Raw genomic sequence first — 7,683 nt, forward strand, 5'->3', positions numbered from 1 at the left:
TTAGATAAGTACCATATACCAAAGCTAAACCAAGACCAGGTGAATGATCTAAATAGACCTGTTAGTCGCGAAGAACTAGAAACTGTTATCAAAAATCTCCCTTCCAAAAAAAGCCCAGGACCAGATGGGTTCAATGCAGAATTCTACCAGAACTTCCAAGAAGAGCTAATACCTATACTCCTGACCATGTTTATATGTTGGCACATAGGCACATGTTCAGATGTGTGCACTTCTTGGGTTTGCTGGCTAGTATTTTGGTGTGTGTGTGTTTTTCTTTCAATTGGACGCATGCTAGAGTTATTTGAGAGGAAGGAACCTCAATTGAGAAAATGCTCCCATAAGATTGGGCTGTAGTCAGGCCTGTAGTCCATTTTTTAAGTTAGTGATTGATGAGGGAATGTCCAAGCAGTTGTGGGTGGTGTAGTCCCTGGACTGGTGGTCCTGGTTTCTGTAAGAAAGCAGGCTGAGCAAGCCAGTCAGCAGCACCCCTCCATGGCGTCTGCATCAGCTCCTGTCTCCAATTTCCTCCAGTTTGAGGTCCTGCCTTGGCTTTCCTCAAGGGACGGTGACTCAGGAGATGTAAGTAACCAAATCAGCCCTTTCTTCCCCAAGTGGCTTTTGGTCATGGTGTTTATCTCAGCAGGAGAAAAACTAAGACACTAGACAGAGTTACATGCATATATATGCACATATTGGCATATATATGCATGTTCATGTGTATGTACTTTCCAGGTATGGTCACACATCAGTGCATCTATGCATGTTCATATATATGGTCATATGTCAGTGTATATGTGTGTTTTCATGTGTATGCAATTCCTATTATTATATGTCAATGCATAAGGACATGTCCATATGTGGGCAGTTTCTCATCATGGTCACGTGTCAGTACAGATGCATGTTTTCTCATGTTTACAGTTACTGAGCATGAACATATACAGACACATGCACTTTCCAAGCATGGTCATATATGAGAGTATTCTCATGTGTGCATGTGAGAGTATTCTCATGTGTTCTGTTCCTGTTTGTGGTAATGTACGTGAATATGCGTATGTTGCAAGGCATAAAGGTAAAATGCATTAATAGTTTTTTATTCTTAACCCAATTTAAATTATTTGTTAAAGACTTGAGGCATAACATATACCTGCTTCTGCCTCCACTCCTGGCATAAGCATTTCCTTCTTTGAATGTCTGTGAGGCATCAAAAGTAGGGTAAAATATCCAGAGCAGGATGAAGTTTGGCATTTATGACTCAGATGATTATTTTTAAATATATCATTATGATGTAACACATTAAGATTATCTGTAAACTCTTAAAATGCCTTGGTCAGCCTTAAAGTATTTTTTGTTTGTTTATTTTTGCTGCCACATGGAAGAATGATTTATTAGAACAAATTTCATGACAAATCATATAAAATAACTATTTTCAGAAAGACATCCACAAGACCACCTGAGAACAATGTACAGCGATACCTTCCAGAAGCCAGGCAATTAGGATACCAGCGCCAGGTCGAAGGCTGGAGGGACAACGGAACTAAATGTGAGGAGGAACACCAATTTGTGCATTGAAAAAACAGTTGTACAGTGCTGACCAGGGCTGGGAGGCTGGACAGCCATTCACTATGGGAGCAGGCTGTGGGCAATGTGTGGGACATGTGGGGGAGCAGCCAACAGGCTGGGCTGGCACCTCCTCCAGACAAATGCAGGTAAACATCAGGTGGGCTAGGCAGAGGCCACAGGACCCGTGCATGACACTCTATCAGCTAAGTGTAAACAGAGACCCATGCTACCCCCGAGGGCTCTGGGTCTCCCACCGCAGCTACCTCTCCCCCAGCAGAACAGTCCTGATCAGGAGCAATACCCCCAGCACATCTGGCAGGGCATAGAGCACACCCATGCCAGCCTGGTTGATTGGGACATTCTTCATCCCATCCCGGCCAACGGGCTCTTTGGCTTAGTGCCTCCAGAAACATCAGCAAGGGACAGCAGCTGGGCAGCAGCTGGGCAGCCACACTCTGCTCACCTGGCAGGCCCCAGCCGAACAAATCCTGAGAAAGCAGAACCAGTAGTGGGCCTGTCCCTGCCAGGCCCCAACAGAGGATCAGGCCACAGGAATCTCCTGCAGTCACCACTTTGTGCCCACACACAAAGCCAGGAGTTTTCAAATCTTTTTTGAAGTGTTTTTTTTTTTTTAAATGACAATAAAAAATGTTTAGGGTTTTCTCTTACATAGGCTTGGCTAAGACATGGCTCTTGAAAAACTCATTTGTTTTTTAAAAGACAGTAGTTGTATAAATATTCTTAAAACCTTTTAAAATTTTTTTAGTGTTTTAAAATTGTCTTTATATGCATATTCACATACAAAACATATCTAAAGGCACAGAGGTGAGATATTCTCTTAATCTTTGGAATAAGGAGTTTAGTATTTCAAAGGAGGACAATTAATAGGTAAGAAAACATATCCTAGAGTATGAGAACTCTCCTCTTAAAGTTAATTTTTACCCTCAATTAGTAGGGACCATGTTGTAGAACCAGAATTGAGATAAGGATCAAGGAGCTAACATTTTTTATCAGAATTGTATGATTATGTATATATTGATTTTAAAAAAAAATAAATTTAAAGACTCATTCTTATTGTTCCAAAGAAATGTTTAAGACCATTGGCCATCTCTGTAAATGTATTCCTTTGTAGTTTGTCATTTTGTTCCTAAAATTTTAACTTTACTATAAGCCAAAATGAAGTTGGGCCAAGTTAATTAATAACTTTAGTTTACATGAACACTTATTTTATTTTTGTTTTTATTTATTCTCTCTTACAATATATTCTTACTATTCCTCCCAGTCCTTCCCCCACCTCCCTGCTCCCCAGATCCAGGTCTTCCGTCTTCCCCCAGAAAAGACTAGGCCTCCCAGGGACATCAACCGAACGTGGCGCAATAAGATACGATAAAACCAGTACATCAAAGCTGGGCAAGGCAACCCAGTAGGAGGAAAAGGATCCCGAGAGCAGACAGAAGAGTCAGAGACACCACCGCTCCCACAAAACCTACTAAGGTAGCAGCCATAGCATACTCAGAGGACCTAGCACAGACCTGTGTAGGCTTTGCGATCTCTGTGATTCCCCATGACCTCTTCTTAGTTGTTTCTGTGGGCCCATGTTCTCCTGGTGTCCTCGGTCCCTCTGACACCAGCTACTCCTCCCCATCATCTGTGGTTTCTCGAACTTCAAGGGAGGAACCTTATGGAGATCTCATTTGGGCTCTCTCTCTCTATCTAGTGTTTGACTGTGGGTCTCTGCATTTGCTCCCTTCAGTTGCTGGGTGAAGCCTCTCTGATGACAACTGAACTATGAACCAATCTGATCTGTGAGTATAACAGATTATCATTCGGAATCATTTCACTGATTTTTTTTTTTTTTTGTCCAGTCACATTTGGGAACACTTACTTATAAACCAATCTTGTATTGAGTAAATTATGTTGAAAAAAATCACATTTAGGCAATGTATATATTTATAATCATACATAAGATATTTTTATCCAAGATTTTAAACATTCTTGTTTGTTGGGATTACGCTTCTTTTTTCCTTTCCTGTCTCTGATCCAATCCTTCCTTCATCTCTTCCCTCTCACCATAACTTCCAAAATTTTCTATAATTTTCTGCTACTATTGATGGTACACAGCCAATAAGTTCCTCAATTTCTGTGGGAGCTTTTTCCCTCTGTGGTCCTTTGATGGCCGATCATTATGAAACATCTCTCTAGAGACCAAATGTTTTCATCTTCATATTTCTTAATATTGAGAGATGGAATGAAAATCCTTGTTCTTCACTATCTCCTCCAAAATATCTTGCACACACATGTGTGCACAAGCAAACACACACACACACACACATACAGGATCATATAAATTGGATATTCCTTTTTTCTATACTTTGACTGTCATATTCTGAGGTACTTTCATTTCATTTTCTATCTGGCTCTGTCTCTCATTTCTACCCAAAAGGTAGATCCTAGTTTATTTTTGTTTTTGTGAGAAAATATCCTGAGAAAAACTGAGGCAGAAAAAGTGTGACTCAGCTCACAATTCTGGGTTCCAGTCTAACATGGCAGGCAAGTCACAGGGGCAGGAGCTTGGCACATCCAACATGCATGATTGCTTATGCTCAATTTGATTTTTCCACACTATACAGTTCAGGACTATCTGAAGTATATTGTAATCCGTGTAAATTTTATAACACAGTGAGCTGGGCAATATTATACCAAGTTACAGGTATTGAGGAATATGTTACAGTTGTAGAGTTGGAGAGATATCCTGACTTATCGGGAAGCCAGGTTATACTTCGAGCCACAATAGGACAGCTCATCCCTGGAGGAAGTCAGGCTACCTGGAGCTGGGGTGCAATGGGGAATGGTCTCCCCGCAGGTTATAGTGATCCTACTCTTCTCCTGGAGAGCAGCTATAGCTGAGCTCTGCTCTGCTCCCTTAAGGGAGCGACCTAGCAGGGCTATTTGCTTCTTCTCCTTCTCCGGCCCAAGATGTTTCTTCTCTTGCTAACACCCTGCTAAAGGGGAAGCCCCTACTCCTTTGAAAAGTTGTTACTTTTTTCTGCCCAGCCTTGCTCAGCCCCCTTTAAGGAGTGTCCCAGCAAGGTTCTGTGCTGCTCCACCTTGCTGAGGCCCCCAGGGGGCATCTCAGCAAGGTTTTTCAGCTCAGTCCCCTAAGGAACATCCCAGCCAGGTTCTTCTAGTCTGCACAGGCAAATGAAGGTTGTCACCCAAGACTCTTTGGAGAAAGAAATTTATTTGGGAAGGAGGAGTCCAGGAGAGTGGCTGCCTCTGCCAGGGAGGGATAAATGGTGGCCTTTAACTGAAGGGGCAGAGAGGCTTATACAGGGCTTCTTAGGGGCGTAGTTTTCCCAGGGAGAAGAGGAATTGGTTAGTTTTTCCCTGCTCAAGGATTGCTAAGTTTAGTTTGGTCAGGGCAGAAATGGCTCTGACTTTATGGCCAAACTGTTTCTTTCACTGGTCCTTTTTAGCTTTTTGACTCTTAGGACCAGGGCATATTTCTTTCTCTAACTCTTATTCTAGGGACAAAGTGTGTTTCTTTCTTTGACACTAGTTTCAAAGTCAGGGCATGTTTCTTTGGTTCTGGGCTCAGGGATAAAGATGTTTCTTTCCCTGGCTCAGGTCTCAGATCCAGAGTGTGTTTCTTTCACTGGCTCTGGGTTCAGAGTCAGGGTGCCCAGTGATTGGTTGGTTTCCTGCCCTGCGATTGGTTGGTGCAGTTGGGCAGGGGCAGAGATGACTCTGACTTCATGGCCAAACTATGTTTCTTTCACTGGTCCTTTTTAGCTTTTTGACTCTAATCTTAGGACCAGGGTATATTTCTTTCACTGACTCTAATTCTAGGGACAAAGTGTGTTTCTGTGACAGTAGTTTCAGAGCCAGGGCACACGTCTTTAGTCCTGGGTTTAGGGATAAAGATATTTCTCTCCCCGGCCCAGGTCTCAAAAACAGGGTGTGTTTCTTTCTCAGACTGGGTTCAGAGTCAGGGTGCTCAGTGATTGGTCGGTTTCCTACTCCAGTTGTCCCTTTTACCCTACAACAGGTCTGAAGACATGAGACAGAGTGGTTAAATGAGTTTTTCTGTGTCATAGCCTAAAAGTAGCAAACCTGTACAATGGAATTATTTTAAAGCACAGAGCTGCAGCCCTTGCTCTGTGTTACTTGTCTTCTCTAAAATATTCTCCTGTACTCATTTCGTTCCATTGATTTCTTTTTATAGAAAGTGCTAGGAGTGTGTTTAGATTCTTCCGTATCCAAATCCACCTTGTCTTCTTGGTCTAGGGCAATATTATCTCTGGCCTAGGTTGATCTAGTAACATCTCTCATACTCCATGCATCAATCCTGCTGGTTTCATGCTTGTTGTAAATACTCCCATCTGCAAATAAATCATTTAAGAACAATATCAGTACTTGATATCTTTCATCATGTTGTGTTCCTATGTATTTTAATATGCATGCATATTTTTAAAGCTATAGTGTATAGGACACATATGAAATAGCCAAGAGTTTCTACAAAGAGATCCACAGGTTATCATGGTAACCCAGAACACAGTTTTTTTTTTTTTTTTAGTAAATCCTTCTCATTTTAATTGTTTGGATAGGAATATGCTATACATTTTTCCCCACTCCCCTTCCACCCTCTGCCTTCCCACCCCTCTCCCCCTGTCCTTCATGCTCCCAATTTACTCAGATCTTGTCTTTTTTTTCCGCTTCCTAGACAGATCCATGTATGTCTCTCTTAGGGTCCTCTTTGTTACCTAGGTTCTCTGGTTATCTTTTGCTTTATGTCTATTATATACTTATGCGTGAGTACATATTATATTTGTCTTTCAGGGTCTGGGTTACCTCACTCAGGATGGCTTTTTTCTAGTTCCATTTGCCTGCAAATTTCAAGATGTCATTGTTTTCAGAACACAGAACATTTATCTATGCATCCCTAGATGTTGTGATAGTGGTACAGTGAACAGGGGGCACTAGACATTCATCTGCAATATTGATTGCATTTCTTTTAATACATGCCCAGAAGTGGTATTGCTGGATCATAGGTTAGTTCTAGTGTTCCTTTTGTAAAGAAACTTTATAGTGCTTTATATAATATTCCCGCCTACAAAACATAACAGGGTGCATTGGTATTCCATACAATTAAGCACACTATCTGTGATACTGACAGGGTAAGGCCTTTGTATGAAATCATAAGGAAAAATGATTGTTCTCTAAAAGTCATCATGGATGTGGAAATGGCATTTAGCCTGGCAGGGTCAGGTGATAGGGATTATAACTTATCATTTGCTCTTTTTTCCAAATCTTATTTTGCATTTATTTATGGGCTAGTACATGCCACAGTCCATGTGTGGAGGTCAGAGAACAGCGTGTAGCAGTCATGTGTTTCCGTCATGTGTGGCGTGGGGATTAAACGTGAATCATCAGGCTTGTCCACAGGCACTTTGCCCTGCTTAGCCATCTCGTAGGGCCTCAGTTAGCTTCTAAATCCCATAATGACGTACAAACTGTCTTTTTCTTTTTTGTCTCTTGTTAATTCATCTGTGCTGATAACAAAGTTTTATAGTCAAAACTAATATCTCTTATTAATAGTTAATAAAGGGGAAACAAATTCTTGTATCCTCAAGAGGCTGGAATAATTGAATTTAGTTTGAAGCCTAGAAGTTCTATTAGTAAGGATCAGAGACGATCAGACATATAAGTGGCACATTACTCCAAGATGAATCTAGATTTGGGTAAAAACAGTGCTCCAGGGAAGTATAGAAAGGACAAAGGTTTTGAAGGGTTAAATAACACTGGGCATTTTTTTTTTAATCCTAAACGGGGAAAAAAAGTCAAACAGGCTCTGACAATGCATGTCTCTGATTTTCTTGTTGAAATAAGAGCGGCAGGGCTGCGTCCCTGGCACCCGGCCGCCCGCATGGCTAGTTTATACCCAGAAATAATTACACGGAAACTGTATTCTTTCAAACACTGCCTGGCCGGGCTAGTTCCAGCTTCTTATTGGCTAGCTCTTACATATTGTTCTAACCCATTTCTAATATTCTATGTAGCCCATGAGCTGGCTTACCAGGGAGGATCTTAACCTGCGTCTGTCTGGAGCGGGAGAATCATGGC

The 7,683-nt window shown here is 41.6% G+C and overlaps 1 long non-coding RNA gene across 2 annotated transcripts in view; it reads left to right on the forward strand.

Moving 5' to 3' along the window:
- Positions 1 to 6: 6 nt before the first annotated feature.
- Positions 7 to 7,683, forward strand: part of LOC126494835 (uncharacterized) — a 34,068-nt gene continuing 26,391 nt past the window's right edge. The window contains exons 1-4 of one of the 2 annotated variants that reach the window (XR_007590080.1): positions 7 to 579; positions 1,431 to 1,540; positions 2,843 to 3,054; positions 3,278 to 3,365. This is a non-coding gene — a long non-coding RNA (uncharacterized lncRNA). Of the gene's footprint in view, positions 580 to 612; positions 1,541 to 2,842; positions 3,055 to 3,277; positions 3,366 to 7,683 lie in introns of those variants that run through there. The other variant, XR_007590079.1, reaches the window with a different exon arrangement.

Source organism: Alexandromys fortis, unplaced genomic scaffold, assembly GCF_014885135.2.
Source record: "Alexandromys fortis isolate MF-2015 unplaced genomic scaffold, M_Fortis_MF-2015_v1.1 scaffold_414, whole genome shotgun sequence".
Taxonomy (NCBI): Eukaryota; Metazoa; Chordata; class Mammalia; order Rodentia; family Cricetidae; genus Alexandromys; species Alexandromys fortis.